General features: G+C 44.3%; 1 pseudogene; it reads right to left on the reverse strand.

The window, feature by feature from the left end:
• Positions 1-6,861: 6,861 nt before the first annotated feature.
• LOC120109034 lies at positions 6,862-12,629 on the reverse strand (annotated as a pseudogene).
• Positions 12,630-16,810: the final 4,181 nt, after the last annotated feature.

Genomic DNA, 16,810 nt, shown 5'->3' on the forward strand with positions numbered 1-16,810 from the left:
GCCAAAGCTTTTTAGGCCATTGACAATGTCAGTAAACCTAGTGAACATGCATGTGATTGTTTCATTAGAATCCATTTTAAATAGTTCATACTTATGAACCAAAATATTTATTTTGGATTCTTTGACTTGATTCGTGCCCTCATGGGTCACTTCAAGTCTGTCCCAAATCTCTTTTGCAGAATTGCAAGTTGAGATCCTATTGAATTTATTTCTATCTAAGGCACAATAAAGCACATTCATAGCTTTAGAGTTTAGTTGTGCCTTTCTCATGTCATGTTCATCCCAATCCTTTTCTAGTTTGGGTACCGTGACATCCTCTACATATATGGATGGGATGTATGGCCCATTTACTACAATGGTCCACATCTCATAATCTTGGGCTTGGATGAATATTCTCATCCTAGCCTTCCAATATGAGTAGTCGGATCCATTAAAGAATGGGGGTCTTTGGGTGGACTGACCCTCAATGTGGGAAGATCCAAATGGGGTTGTCATTTCGATCTTTTACTCTTGGGTAGAAGAGTTTAGGCTCTGATACCACTTGTTGCCCAGATAGACAACCCAAGAGGGGGGGGGGGTGAATTGGGTTTTAAAATAATTTGAGTAATTAAAATGATGTGGTTGACTAATTAAAAACTATTGCAAGTTATCTAATTAATGCTAAGTGCTATGAGTGATGTGAGGGGAAGAAGAATAGAGACAATCCAACACAAACACAAGGTTTTATAGTGGTTCGGAGCTAACCCTTGCTCCTACGTCCATTCCCCAAGTCTCACTTGGGAATTCACTATAACCCCCTTGGATTACAGCCGGTTGTTTTCCAAGCTCACAACCAAACTTGTTGTTTTACGAGCTCACAACGAACTCGGTCGGTTTTCCCAGGCTCACCAACTAAAACCGCCCCGATTGTTTTCTCGGGATCACAATCAAACCCTTACACACGTTGGTTTTAACTCGGCTCACCAACCAACCTCAATCCCCTTGATTCAATCCCCGATTGAACTAAGTAAATACAAGTTGTAGAAAGAAAACAGAAAATGAGCTTCTCAAAAAGCAGATGAAAACAATATGAACAATGAATGAAGTTAAGAAGCCTCAAACGCTTTTAGATTGGAGATGAGGAATGGCTTCTTAAACTTCTGGTCTCCTCTTGAAAGAGTAGTCGACTTGAATGCAGGAGAAGGAGGCTTTAATTGCTGGGAAGATGTAGTTGGAAGCAGTAAATGCAGATCTTCCTCTTTTTCGTTGAAGAGCACGTTGCAGAGCTTGAGTGCTTGATTAGTTGGAGTGGAATGGTTGTTCTCTACTTTGCTACAGTCTTCTGTGGCTATTTAAACCAACCCCCACGGAAACTAGCCGTTAGACACCTTTTTCTGCCCGTTCTGCACACTCTGCACAGCCTGACAATGTGTCCGTTGGTGGGTTGGAGTCGACTCGCGCGATCAGGAGTCGACTCGGCTGTAGCAGGAGTCGACTCAAGCTTTTCCGGAGTCGACTCGGCAACTGTTCCCAGTTTGAATTAAAGTTGCTGTCTTGACTGGGAGTCGACTCGTCTTGACCCGGAGTCGACTCGCCAACTTCTGGCGCTGACCTGGCAATTTTGGAGTCGGCTCATCCTCTGTAGTCCGTGGATCCAAATTTGAATTTTGTCCACTCGAGTCGACTCGACTGTCCTGGGAATCGACTCGAATCTCAGAGCCCGAACTCCCGATTCTCTGTCTTTTGGCTCATCCAGTCTTGGAGTCGACTCGAACTTCCTTGGAGTCGACTCGGCTCTCAGTTTCCGAAAGTTGGTCTTCTGCCTTTTGACGTGAAGCTTGTCTTGGAGTCGACTCGAGCTGTCTGGGAGTCGACTCGAATCTCAGAGGCAGTAACTTGGTTTTCTGTCTGTCTTGGGGTCGCGGTGTCTTGGAGTCGACTCGCGTATTGCGGGAGTCGACTCGAATCTCAGAGTCCATAAAATGCTCTCTGACTTTTTCTTTGTGTACCGCTGAGAGTCGACTCTTGCTTTCTCTGGAGTCGACTTGCCACCTATCGGAGTCGACTCGCGTTCCACTGGAGTCGACTCGAATCTCAGACCCGAAAACTGTTCTCTGACTTTTCTGCCTGTGACTGCTTGGAGTCGACTCTTATTTCCTTGGAGTCGACTCGGTGAACATCGAAGTCGACTCGCGCACTTCGGGAGTCGACTCGCTGACAGGTTCTGAGTTAAAGCTTTCTGTTCTTCTGTCTGTTCTCAGTCGGAGTCGACTCGTACTTATCTGGAGTCGACTCGAGCTCGTGCCAGTGAACTTGATACGCTTGGAGTCGACTCGTGATACTCGGGAGTCAACTCGAGTCTCAGACATTGGTTCAAACAGACTCCTTAACTTATCCAAAAATTATGAACCAAGTCCTGGGACACTTAGACAGGATTTTCACTGAAACACTCAATTGAATTCATTAGTAATCAAAAGATATACTCAAATGCTTTGAGCTCATCAAAATCAAATGGGGTTTTAATCAATCACTCCACACAAGTGAATGCCTTCGAGTCTCACAATCCACTAGTAACACCTAGCAGTATATGGTGGCAACCCAGCAGAATGGAATGTCAGAACCTCTAGGTGTAGTTAGCGTATGATACAGTCCCTTTATCATGGATCCTGACGTGATGGAGGTTATGGATATCTCGTCAAACTCCATCGTCCATCATATGTTAAATTTATATGACTTCCAGTTCGAGATATGAAAAACTCTTTTTCCAAAATATCTGGCTAAAAATTTATCGAACTCAGTCTCATAAATCACATAGGATCACTCCTAATCTATCAAGGTCGATAGATCCCATCTAGATGCAACCTATTCCAAAATGAACCTACTATAACCAATCCGCACTATAAGGACCCGAATGGCTAGGGCCCAAGTTCACATGCTCGTCAAACTACAGCAACCTCATAGTTAATAGCTGAGGCATCGCAGGTCAAAGGACCAGTCATACAACTGCAGTATAAGTAGTCACTGACGAGTGGATAGACATTCATGTGACTACTATCTTTGGTCACGCTCAGTACTTTGTTCTATAACAAGTACTTGCATAATCACTCCAGTGTCTCTACACCGTGGACTCGAGACTCGTCCATCTGACTAAGTGATCTGTGCACTAATCTCAGTGGATCGATCACCATCCCTCGTGATGGATCCATCGATCAGGAGTATTTAAAAATTAATCCCTAATGACATATGCCTCAAATTCTTAACGCCTTGAGAATATGTATCATCATCTATTAATTTCTTGGACGATTCGTGGACACATACAAACATGAATGAAAAACAAATTGCCCAATCTTATTTATTAATAAGAGTTAAATTACAAATTTGTGCCCCAGATTACAAATATGCGTCAGCCACGTTGGCTTCTAGGGCATACTTCTAACAATGAGCCTCCATGCGAAATGTGAGTTGATATGCCTCCTCCAAACCGAAGATGTGGACATCACCAACTCCCTTCGGATGTCTTCCCTCAGCCCAAATTAGTATCGAGCCAAGGATTGCTGCTCCGTCTTTGTAACATTGCTGTGGATCGTCAGTTCATGGAATCTGGCAGTGTAGTCCTCTACGGATGAACTTCCTTAGCGATGCTTCAAAAGATCTTCGAATAGGGTCTCTTCATAGTCAAGAAGAAGAAACTTCTTCTTCAAACGAAGTTTCATCTCTTCCAAATCAGTGATAGAAGGTTGCCAAAGTTGAAGAATCTTTTCCTCCATGCTGTGCCACCAAATATATGCTTGTCCCTTCAGCTTCATCTTCACAAATCGAACCTTCCGTTTGCTGGTCATGTTGTACCACTCGAAGTAATCTTCGACAAACGTCAGCCAATCTTATAAGGTTCTCCAATCCATGCTTTCGCTGTAATCAGAAACATCAACACGTATCTGTTTCGATGTATTGTCAAAGTCATCATATTTTCGCTGATTTTGCTGCAATATGGGTTTCCAAAATTAATTCCAATGTGAGGATTGATTGGAGGTGGTACTCGGGGGCCCCTTGGGTGGCATTGGGGTGGAAGACCCCTAAGAGAATGAATCTCGGCATCGGGAACGTCTCCTAATGGCGCTTCTGAATTTTTTTATTGCTCATGTGTGCCATGATCATCAAAGTTGTTTGGCTTAGAAAAAATGCGCACTCAGACAGCTTCCATTTTTTGATTCAAGGCATCCATTTGATGAAAAAGTTTCGCCATCATCTTAGCACGTTGCCTCTCGTTGTTGCAAGGGCGGCCGCTTTGAGTACTCATGGTGATCTTCGCTCTGATACCAATTGACGCAGTCGGAGATGGATGTTGCTAGATTTTTGTATATGATGGCTGAAACTTTCTTTTCTTTTTTTTCCTTTCTTCATCTATCAATGGCGACCAGGATTCTTAGGGGGGGGAGGAGGAAAAGATGATGGAAAAAATGGCTAAGTGGTTCGCTTGGGTTCAAGAGTTGGCGGTTGAAATTTAGAATTGGGCTGATTGAATGTGGGGCAAGTGGAGCTTGATTTGGGACCCAAATCAAATTGGGTTTGAGCATGTGGAGCTTAAGGATGTGAAGGGATCTTAAAATCCTAATGGGAGAAGGACTCTAGGAGGCTTTGGCGTGAACAAAGAAAGAGGATTGGTGGCGTGGGATTTGGATAAGGGGAGATAACAAAGGATCAAGATGAGAGAGTCTCACTCTCAACTAATCTTAGGGTGAACGTGAAAGGAGGTTGGAATCTCACTAAGGTCCCTTCAATCCCTTTTGATGTTGCACCAAGAAAGAGAGAAATCACTTACAAATTCTCAAAACAATGTAATCTGAATTTTATTCTTTAACCTCCCCTATTTATAAAGTAAGAGGTTGGGATAAATATGGACTCTTATCAATATAGAATTTAAAAGAAATTCTTCTCTAACTAGAACTCCTATCTCAATAAGGACTCTTTTAAATTTAATTCAAACAATTGACTCATTCAACTAAATTTAAACTAGACTCCTAATAGGATCAGGACTACTTATGGTGCATGGAAGAGAGTCCAAATTAACTAGAATCTTCTCTAAACACCACATGGAACAAATCAGCAAACTCTTAATCAATTAAGAACTCCTCAATGCTATGGATTCAATGTGATTTTATAGCGTTGAAACATAACTCCAATTGGGTCCATATACCCAAACAAAAAAGACTCAAAAGGGACTTGACACGCCCCAACAAATAGGCTCAATCTTTCATGACTCAACACACCCAAACAAGAGGACCCAATCCTCACACGCCCAAAGGGATTAGGGTTAGTGCTCCTGCATCATGATTCTCCTTCTTTCATGCGAATCTACCATTGGATCACCTGCTGCACAAATCTCAAAAGCACTTCAAACTCCATATATCTCAAAGCACTCCAAACTCCATCATCCATCCACCTGCATAGATCTGAAAGTGACTAGTGGATGATCCAATAATGGATTTGCACAAAGGAAGGTGAATCCTTCTTTCACTAGAAAGATACAACCCATTTCTATCCTTCAGGGCCACAAAAGTTAGATTGGGTTGACCCATAACTTGACTCGATCTAGGCCGCTTAGACTCGATTCCGATGCTATTTAAGAATCCATATGTCCAGGTTAGATTTCAAATTTGCTCCTAATTCATATTCTAAATCGGGTCGGAGTTTATTTAATTCTAACCTGACTTGAACCGATAGTTATCTGAGTCTAATTTGGATCTTCTAATCAATTTTTCGATCCGATCTGACCCAAACTCAGTATACCCAACATGCACTATATTAATTGAAGGGGTGAATCTGTTTGTTTTTCTTGCTGATAATTCTGACGATCCTAGTTCCCTCTCCCTAAGGGGTTTTCAAATTTATATCCATGCTCTCACCCACCGTGGAAAACTCGTTAATATGAAGTCTTAGAGGGTGGGAGTGGAAGAGTTTCCTATGGAGAGAGAGAGAGGGAGAGAGTAGTTGAAAGAGAGGAGAATGGATTCCGAGGATGACCTAGATTTCTCAGACAGGCAGAGGAAGAAGAAGCATTACTAGTCACTCCCCTTGCTAGATTCAGCAGGTCGAACCGTATACTTTATTATTTTCTATTTCCTCCTATCCTTCTTCTTCTCAAAGATTGGATTTTGATGGCTTTTCATGTTGTTTCAATGGGATTTAGGGTGTTGAGGAGTGCCCACATCCGAACGAGAAGTAGAGAATAAAGTTGAGCAAAGATTTGGGGCTGGAGCCTCGGCAAATCAAGTTCAGGAGAGAACCAAAAAAGGAGGCATTCCTGGGTGATTTCATCGATTATCTACAGTAGTTTGGCAGGTCCAATCTTGATCCAATCCAGATTCGAATTTTTTGTATTGAATCCAGATCTATTGGGCCCAAAATTTAGATCACGGATGCGATCCGATCTGACTTTACTTTTTTTACTAGGCTGAGTCCAGATTCAATATTAGAAGAAAATGGATGGGATCGTGAACACTCGTGTCCTGGTCCAAGCCAACCCATTTACAACCCTCCCTGAAAAAAAAAAAGGAAGCGGGCCTCGCTGACTGCCTTGCCATTTAGTACCAAGGAATCATATCCTCCTGGCATTTTCTCACGTCCATCAACCACCATTTGTAGCATTAATTACTCAATCACGGCCCCTAGGTTCCCCAAAGCTGTGGGACTATTTGTCCAAACATTGCTAGAAACACAATAAAATCCACGAAGGAAAAAAAAAAAAAAAGAAGACATCGACGGTGATCACTCGGTTAATCCTTAGTACTTGTAACCACCCCCTCAATACCGATATGCATGTGTTCGTAATTTTACAGAGGACAAGAAAAAATAAAGCGGTCTGCTGCAAAACAATCTATACCATACATTTCTATGTCTTTTGCTATATATTTTCTCTAAGAAACAAAAGAAAGGCTAAAATGGTTAAGAGAAGATTCATCTGTCTTTGATGTTCTGTTTCCTTTGATTCTAATTTCCTTCTTCAACCTTTTACTCCACTCTAACAACCACCGAAGTCCCTAATCGAGAACCGGCCCTTCTCCGGTGCGTTGCCCCCCAGCATGTCGTAGCCCAAGAGTGAGCGACACATCACCGGCAGTCCCGAACCTCATCGGCGCAGCAGGACCCAACGTGGCGGCCGACGAGGTCCCGTAGCTGTAGATTTCGTTGGTGGGACCTACATGCACGTCGGACCCACAGAGCTCCGGTGCATCGATGCCGACGAGGAGGGTGTCGTCACCACCTCCTGCACCGCCGTTGGACGAATGGGCCCCCGCAGGTGGTGGGTATTCCGCGGAGGAGGACGTAGCGAACCGGTGGTGGTGGTGCTGGCTGGCGGGAGGCGGGGCCGGAGAGGGCTCGCTTTTGGATGGCACATTGGTGTCCAGTCTCTGGCCTTGTGTCTGCTGCTCCCGTTGTGGCTCTGTTGGTGACAGTGCTCCTTGGTGGCTTGCTTCATTCCTCTTTATCTCTTCTGTCTGCGCCTTGGCTTCTTGTTGGTACATCTCCTCCACCATGGGCTTCCATAGTCTGACCCTGGCATTAATAAACCAGTTGGAGACCTGGAATGGGTGTGGAGTTATTCCTCTGTGATGTCAAATGTTAAGAAGAGACGTGCATGAAATGTAGAAGCTTTGGTTTGTAAGGATCCAATTGAACGCTATTGTTTCTATGTGGGAGTGAGGCATACGTTGTCCTCTTCTTGGCTGAAGTGCTCTTGACCTGTTGCGGTGGGGAGGTAAAGGAGAAAAGAGCATTTGAAAAGACACTTGTAAGAGACCGGACCTCAGAATTCAGTGATACCGATATGACCTTTTGTTGAAAAGAAATGCTAATGTTTGTCTTGTTCTTTTTTCTTTATGTTAGCATTGGCTCTGGAATGATATGGCGGAAAATGGAAATATTACTGGTCCTTCGAATTCGGGCTATGTTTGAACTCTTGATGTGGTGATGAAATAATGAAATCCGAGAAAAATGGGAAGTGACAAAAAGAAAAGAAAACTAATTATTCAAGTTCGATCCACCGAAGTCATACAGCACGGCGGGCAGTACAAACGTTTCGCTACAATTACTGTTCCAAGAATTGCTTTGACTGAGCATTCAAGTGTAGAAAGAGACCGGAATCCAAATGAAAGTGAAGGGAGAAAAGTATAACAAGAATAATTAAATCCTTCTAGGAGAATTACTATTTTCTGGGCATCAATTATTCATGGGTTTCCGAAAAGCTGGTGTCTCTTTTATAATTGAGGGACAAGAGGACAGACCTGGTTTCTTGATAACCTGTCTGCCTTGCCAACAGATGCTTATCTGCGTCACTTGGGTACCTGAGAACAAAAGACAAAGTGAGGAAAATGACATCCGGCCTGCCCAGAAATCCATAGTGGTCATCCCTATTCATCAATCATGTACAACCAGAGATCTATGCCTGCTTTTATGAAATTAAATGGCGAACAAAATGACTTAATAATTGCTGTCTTAGGAGTTCTTGCTGTTGTGGAATCCATGCATATACAGAAGGATGGAAGAAAGAAAGAAGCTTTTTCCCGCTGTCTTGGTGTAAAGACAATGCCTAAGGACAATGCATTGCTGAGTCTTCTGATAAAAGTAAACCCAGATTACAGAAAGGACTACTGCTTGCAGCAATTATTGTTAAATCAGAGCCAAGAAATTAAACCGACGAAACCTAATTCTTCACACTGTTAACGACTTAGATTTAAAGTTGGTGAGTGGATGAGAGAGGAAGAATGGTGTCAACTGCATTGCTACTGTTTCGCTTAAAAGGAAACTAAACAATATGTATACTAATAGAAAAAGTGGAAGAACAAAAAGGCCCTGAAACTGTTGACAGACCTCGATCGGCAGTAGTGTGTTATAAAAGAAGTTTAGATACAGAAATATATAATTAAGAAGCATGTCCCGTATAGAGTATCAGTTCTAACTCATGAACCAAGTGGAGGACAGGAAACTAGCTAGGTTCTGTTAACTAGTACTATAAATACATATTATATGAAAATTCTGATGTGGATAGAAAGGAGAGAACACATACGGGTGAAGAAAATGCTCAAAAAGCCAAGCTCTCAGAACATTCACTGAGCGTTCCGGTAGGCCGCGCTGAGGCCTCCAAGCCTCCTGTTCCATCATGCCCATCTGCTGGAAAGCTTTTTGCTGCCGTAGGCTTTGGTCTACCAACCGAAGCCTTGGGGTCTCCCCCTTGGTCAGGCCTGAGCTGCTCCCAGCTTCCTTCTCGCCGAGGAGCTCGCATGTCTGCTTCAATTGTGCAGCAATTGCATCCTTGAGACACCGGAAATGGCGCGACATGGCCTTCTGGGCAAGTGCAGTGTATGGTGACGCAGCCCCAAACCCCATGACTGAGTCGAAGGAGTTCACCACCATCTGCATCTGGTCACAGTAATTGTTGTATCTTCTGTCGACCTAGGGAATTGAGAAGCAATCTTGTTACCAAAACCGTTCTAGTACTTAAGATCAACTCTTCACCTTCTTTTAATTTTACAAGTAAATATTTCATTGGAAACCACCCCAAGTTGATAAAATCCACAACAACTCAAAAAATATACTGCATTAATCAACTAAACCCAGTAGAGAGAGAGAGAGAGAGAAAGATCAAAAGAAGACCCACTGTAAAGTTATGAGCTCTTTTATTTAAGATGCTTAATTAAGGCATAGAGTTGATGAAAGCCACAAAACTGGAAATTCGTCTTGCCTCGGCTGAAAGTGGGTGCCGTCTCAGTTTGGAAACCTGTCAATTTTCATCGGCCGCTGAGTTTCCATGAAGGAAGGAAAATTACATATGAGGAGGTGGGAAAGAACTGGATGACCTCAACATTGTCGAAACTGTTAGATCTTAGGGTATATTTACATGGAAAGATAGCATGATGGAAGCGCCAGAAATGGAACCAATCAATGCTGGAACCGAAGGCTTTTCGCACCAGTAGAATGATTGTGTGGAAGAGCCTCGCACGCCCAGTAGGTATAGATAGGTGTATCTCTTTCTGTTGTGGGTGAGCCAGTAAAAAATATGACCACCCCTGTAGGTCAACTCAAATAGAAATGTATTGGCTCGGTTTTGCAGTTGTACTACGAAGGGTAACAATAGACCTATGGAGGTGGGAGCCAAACAACAACCCTTGCTACAATATGTGATAGGGCATGGAAGAAGACGACTAGAGTGGGCCTTCGGGTGACGATTTCCCCAAATGCAAAGGCCAACTTCCTCATTGAAACTACCCCTAATAGTATTCCACCCCACCTATTGGTATTGATATCATTACTTATAGATAAATCCAAAGAAATCTCATTTGTAAAAATCTGAGATCAACCACCTCATTTAAACCTTCGGACGCCAACTCCATTTGCCCGCTGGCCTTCTCTTTCCATTCAGGAAGAAAAATCCGGCCAACCAACTGGAATTCTTGTGGCTCTCCTGGTTGCACTTACAAAGGACAAGCCATAGGAGGTGGGGCTCTAGATGAGAGAGAAAGGGAGAGAGCAACGGTAAAAGTAAAAAAATCCCTGTTTCACAAGTGATAAAAAGTAGGACATACACACACACACACACACACACACACACAGAGAGAGAGAGAGAGAGAGAGTTTAATACATGCCTCATCAAGCATGGAGATGAGCTTGGCCTTCTTCCTCTGGTGCTCAAACCTATCAGCAGGAGACAAAGGAGGGAGGTCCTTAGAAGATGAAGAGGACCCGGCGACGGAGCTAGAAACGCCTCCCCCACCACCATGGCTAGGGTTAGGGTTTGAAGAGCTGCCGCGATTTCTCCCTATCCTACTCCCCTTCAATTGGCCCCTTCCAATGCTGCAGAACTCTTCCAAGAGCTCCCGAACCGCCCTCGCATACCTGGAGTTCCTGAGCACATTTACCGCTCCCATCGTCCCGTACCCTATGTGCACCAGCTGGCCGTGAGCCTGACCTTGTAAGTGGTGGTACTGCTGTTGTGCTTGATTGTTGAAGTTATACAGCACCCCATCTCGAATCCTCAGCTCCTCGGCTTTCGGCATCTCGAATTGCTGCAGTGATGATGATAGCGATAATGATAGACCCTGGCTCTCCACCACACCCCCGCTGAATGATGCCTCGCCGAAGGACTGGAAGGCTTGGTGGTGGTGGTGGTGGTGGCGGTGAGTGGGAGGGGGAGCTGGTGGTGGTGGAGATGGAGACCTTTGCTGCTGCTGCTGCAGCAGCAGCGGTGGCGGCAGCGTCGGATTCATTAGAAACAGCTGCATCGTTGCTGTGGAGTCGGCGTTCAGCCCAAACATCGGATGCCGCTGCTGGCTGCCATCGTGGTGCTGCTTCCCTGTCGAGTCACCAAGCGAGCTCAAGTTAGTACCGCCCAGCACCACCCCTTGTCGGGTGGGCACCGTACCAGTCCCCTGAGAAGCCGGCCATCAGCCCGGGCCTCTGGGGTTGGCGGTAGTTCGTGGAAATCTGGCCCGAGAGCAGGTCACAAGTGGCAGGTGCAGGCATCGTTGGGAAGCTGAACATCTCGGAGAGCATGTTGCTGGCCCCGGCGGCGGCGGCGGCGGCGGACTCATAGATAACGGAGTCCTGGCCTTCCTCCTCTATGGGGACAAGCGGATGTTCTTCTGGCTCGAGTCCTTGCACTCTTAGCTTCTCCCGCCGGCTTTGCTGGGCGACGTGGTGCTGCAGCTCTTGGCTGGCAGACCGATCGAAGCCATCAGAGAAGCTGAAGACGCCCTGGTGGAAGCCTTGGGACATAGAAAAAGGGTGGTCGCGAGACGGGCTTCGGAGGACTGAGGTAGGCGCAAGAGGGCTGAGAAGGCGGCGTCGCTATTCCCATGCCGGTGTACCAATCATCATCGTGGCAGACCAAAATTCGGATTTAGCTGCCCGTACCAATTAAGCAACAATTAATCAATTGACCGGAAAAATCTAGGCGCAAGTTCAGAGACAATTTAACTGAAATCAAGATGATATATAAATATATTGAAGAGCAACGAAGGAAAGGACGAATTAAAGAATCGGAAGATTAAAGTAATTGACTTTTTCTTCTTGTTCTTCTGTGTGTGTGTGTGTGTGTGTGTGTGGGTGTGTGCGTAATCTCTTTTTTTCATCTTTCCCTCCCTCCTGGTGGTGATGCCTACTTCCTTGTGTTGTTGGTTCGAGAGGGCTCTAGACTTTGAAGCCATCGCTGTCTTCCTGTGGGATTGAAAGGCCTCTTCCAGACCTCCTCCATCTTTGTCTCCCTTGTCTCCCTCCTCTCGCTCTCCCTGTCTCTCTCTTTTAGCCCTTTCCTTCTCCGCTCCCCCTCTTCTACAATCGCCTTCGGAAAGGGAAGAGCAAGAGGGGGAAGAAAATTACAATGGAGGCCTATCAGACAGACCAAAAGAAGAAGGTCGCTGTTCCTCCTCCCCCTTGGATGGTACCCCTTATTATTTTATTATTCCCCTCCTTATGTAAAAACAGCGACAAGAGAAATGTCTGCACTAAGAGAGAGAGAGAGAGAGAGAGAGAGAGAGAGAAAGAAAGGGCGAAAACAAAAGGAGGAGACCTCCCTTTTCTTTTCCTCCAACTTGACTCCCACTGGAGATGCTAAATGATCTCTAGAGCCCCCCATTCATACACCTCCGAAAGATAAGGGCCACCCCTCCACTTCTTTATGAAAACTAAGTTGGATGGCTCCTCTTTTCTCTTGCGAAACGCACACTAGTTTTTAATAAAACTACCAAAACATGCAGGCCTACTTGTGTCATTCCAGGGGCAAAAACCCTGGTTTTCTCTTCTATCATTGGTGTGCTTGTTGACTTTGGAACGCCCCTAGTTAATCCCCAAGCCTCCAGCGGCAGGTGTGCAAGAGGTGGGGAGGTGAAGGTGTTCTCGCCATTCCCCTACCTATCTATTACGGGGCCCATCTTAAAAGAGGATATGATGAGGTTGTGAATCCCAAACCATCACCATGAAAGGGTCTCCGCGTTTGAGCTAAAGATAGCTAATGCCGTCGTCCGATTGGTATCGGTTCGGCTAGGTGGTCCTGTGGACCGTTCGATTTTGTCGGCTCTTCATAGAGAGTGGTGATCCAATAGCATCTTGATCAATTATTGGACCATTTGTGATTTCGACACCACACCGACTGGTCTCATACCTTGATCATTCTGACCTCGTAGTCCCTCAAAATCATCAGTCAGCCTAATTAATCATTTTTGATCCAATTAAAGGTTAGATGTGAAAAGTTATCTACCATGGTTATCTAATTAATCATTAATTTTAATTAAACTCTCGCCATGGAAATATGGTTATAGTTCAAATTGTTATGGCATCGAAGGATCTAGAGCTATTTTAGCTTAATGTCAACGAAGAAGATGATAGCGGCATCGGTGGACCAGGTTGTTACATGCTACCCTTAATTTTAACCAGCTGTCCATAATTTAATGGAACAGTGAGATTAGCAATTTGCTGCTTAAAGTTTTAGTATATGTGTCAATCATTAGAGCCGATACAAAACAACTAGGTGCACGTCACATGAGCTGGCAGTACAATTAGTGCTTCTTCCCTAATCACGCGCAAACCTCTTATACTAAACTCAATGGTTATAGAGAACATCTAATGGAAGCTGCAAGCGTGGTTAGTTGTGCGGGTGGATCACAGCACGTGACGAAGAAGACAGGTTAGTCACGTGGGAAGGGGAGATGGTTACGTATAACTGCCGAGGTAAGGAAGCCTTTATGTCGATCCCGTAAGTTTTGCACCATCCCTTAATCTTGGGGTTGGTTTGTTTTATAGGTTATATCCACTTTCGGTACTTCCCGAGCTTCCGTGGGGTTTTGGTTCTTGCATATTAATTACACTAGAAAAAGAGGAAGGAGCGACTACTGCGTGCTTGTAAGATCTCAACAGCAAAACGGATTGACGAGTGACAGGCCAACCATAACTTTCTCACTCTCTGCTCTCCGGAGTGTCACCTTTTGGTCTGACGTCACGTGAACGTCACCCTCCCTCTCGTAGGCCTCCTACCCCTCCCCCTCTTCACTGGGAGGTCTGTTTTGCGTCACGAGGCCTGTGTGTGACCGACACGTCAGCCATCCCATGAAAAGGATGGCTGGTTTTACCTCAGGGATAGAGACTATATTTTTGAGGTGCTGAACGCAGCGGGTTGCTAAGATCGGCTCGGGATCTTATGTGGTGTGAGATTTGCATCGCCGCCAACAAGAGTTGGACAACCATCAACAGCGACACAGTATATATGCTACGGAAAGCTATCACCAGTGTCGCATCATCACGACGAAAAAGAAAAAAAAAAAAAAAAAAAAAAAGTCCATCTCGGTGTTTTTTAAAAGTCTGTACCAATATTTATAAGCGTCATAACTATTTTTTTAAAAAAAAAATTATTTAAAAACTCTAACCCTATAGGCCTTGAGGACGGCTTTCTGGGGCGGTTTTTGATCGTCCAGAGGCGAGAAGAAGAAGAGAAAGAGGCGAGGGAGGGGGCCATCATAGATTTTGATGAGAAGCAAGCAATAAGGAGAAAGAGAAGTTCGCTAGATTTTGATTATGTCTAGCTTGCCGTGCTTCCTCCAATTGATCTTGGCGTGAAATCATCGCACCATCGTAGAAATTTTCACTCAAACATAAGATATCTTCAAAATAGGGCAAAATGAAATGAGATCGGTAAGAGAGTTTACGGCTCATGAGATTTGAAGTTGATGGGTAACATCTCCTCGCAAGTAGTTGACATGCTATTCCAGTCTTCGGCAGGCGCCCTCGGAGAAACCCTAGCTAGGAGATCTCGGGATTCTTCTTCGCGAAGGAAGGGGATCATGTTGAGGACCCCTCCTCGTCCTTGATCCATGGCATGACCTCGAGGAATCGGACACAATCATCGAAGAGGAGCTCCAGCGCCACTGGAAGCATCTCCAGGGCCATCAACTATTGAGCGGATTACGCGGCGAAGTCGAGGGTGTGAAGAAGGGGAGAATGGCGATGTAGGCATCGAATGGAGGGCAGCGGAGGTCGCCAAAGGGAGAGATCTTGAGGAAAAGCTGCCGGATCCCGTCTCCGCCAGGGTCGGGGTGGTGCCATCAGTCAGAGAGGGGGTAGAGAAGTAGTGGGAGAGGTGGAGTGCGGTGGAGAAGTAATGGGAGTAGTAGAGTGGAGGTGGATGTCGAGGGACTGGACGGAATCGGGGTTGTCCGGCTGGAGGAGGAGGAGGATGTCACGGTCGTTGAAGCCACAAGGGCCGAGGGTGGGGTGTCTTGGAAATTGTACCGTAAGAGTCAATCGTCAGCATGTTGATGATTGATTTTGTAAATGAATTGACAAATTAATAAAATATTATTTTGGCATTATTCATCATTTTTTTGTACATCTTTAAATAAACTCTTGTAGTATGATGAAGTCCTTAGGATTCTTTTATGATAAAGGAGGATTTATCTGTAAGTCCTTAAACCAATTTATGACCAAATAATATGCTATTAATAGGACAACAACATTATCGAGTTTAGGTCGTTGTGTGACATATACGTTGGTTGTCCTCTTAACCTAGGAGTGTGGAGACACTATATGTCACACAGGTGAAGTGTAGGAGTACATTTCCACTGAATGTGACCAATTCCGGAATGCTCTGTTGTCAAGAGATGTTCCGAGTGGATATGGGTATATGTGTCCCTCAGACCTAAGATCACCACGATGATTAGTAAGCAACTCACTGTACTTTGGTATCGGACTAACTGAATTTCTAATTCAAGGACGGAAGGTCACTGGGTACTGTCAAGTACTTGTGAAGTCGGTGTGTGAGTCAAGATGGAATTGACCCCTTCTGGTAACAAGAGATAATGCCCTTGTGTTCAATTTAGCAAAACCTTGGCCAGGATAATTCTTGTGAGGAGTCACAAGATTTGTAAAAATTGAATCACAGAGTGGACGTATGATAGTCAACTTTAAAGACCACGCAATAGCACGTATCTAGTAGGATAGTGATTACGGGTTATCGATCCACAGGGATTGGGGTACAGTTGTTTTTCTTTTAAAAAAAAATAAAATATTTAAAAAGGAAGAGTTGGTGAAGAAAATTAAACTAAGGAATTTTAATAAAGCAAAAATGCAATTAAAAAGATATCAGTTTGGGAGAACCTAGGGCAAGGAATTCACCACTAATATCGGAACAAGGGTTATTTATATTTTAATTTATTCTTGGATAAACATGCAAATTGGCTACAAGCCTAATAAGCATTTAAATAAAAATTCACAAAAGTAATTTGGGCATAATCCATCTTCGGTTGGCATGAAATGTCTACCCTAATCTAAGGTGGTAGCACATCGCATCTTTCCTAAGCATGGACTATCTTATATTTACTGAGTGATCATGAAGAACAGTTGTACGAACATCATACTTAAAATCACAGAAATTAAATATGATTCAAAAGAAGATATCCATTATAAACAATAAGTTCATACAACTCCAAGAATATAAATAAAATATAAAAACCCTTGGCCCTTTGTTAGGGCTACATCCAGCCCTAGTGAAGAAATTAGCCTTCCATGAAGTTGTGGGCGGCAGCAGCAGCACAGCAGCGGGCTCCCGTCTCTTCCTTCATGATCAGCTCCCTTTCTTTCTCCCTCAGCACTTCAATCTTATATTTTTATATACATGGGAAGTTATTCCCAAAATAACCAAACTACTCTCTCCCTTTACTTTTTCTTTCTTCCCGTGGGGATTGGCCTGTGAGGGAATTCATGCCTCCGAAAGAGAAGAACTCTTCTTTATATAGGCTCTCCCTCCTTCTCTCTTCTCGGTTGAGATGAGGATGAATCCCGCCAAAGTCGC

This window comes from Phoenix dactylifera, unplaced genomic scaffold, assembly GCF_009389715.1.
Source record: "Phoenix dactylifera cultivar Barhee BC4 unplaced genomic scaffold, palm_55x_up_171113_PBpolish2nd_filt_p 001740F, whole genome shotgun sequence".
In the NCBI taxonomy this organism is placed as follows: Eukaryota; Viridiplantae; Streptophyta; class Magnoliopsida; order Arecales; family Arecaceae; genus Phoenix; species Phoenix dactylifera.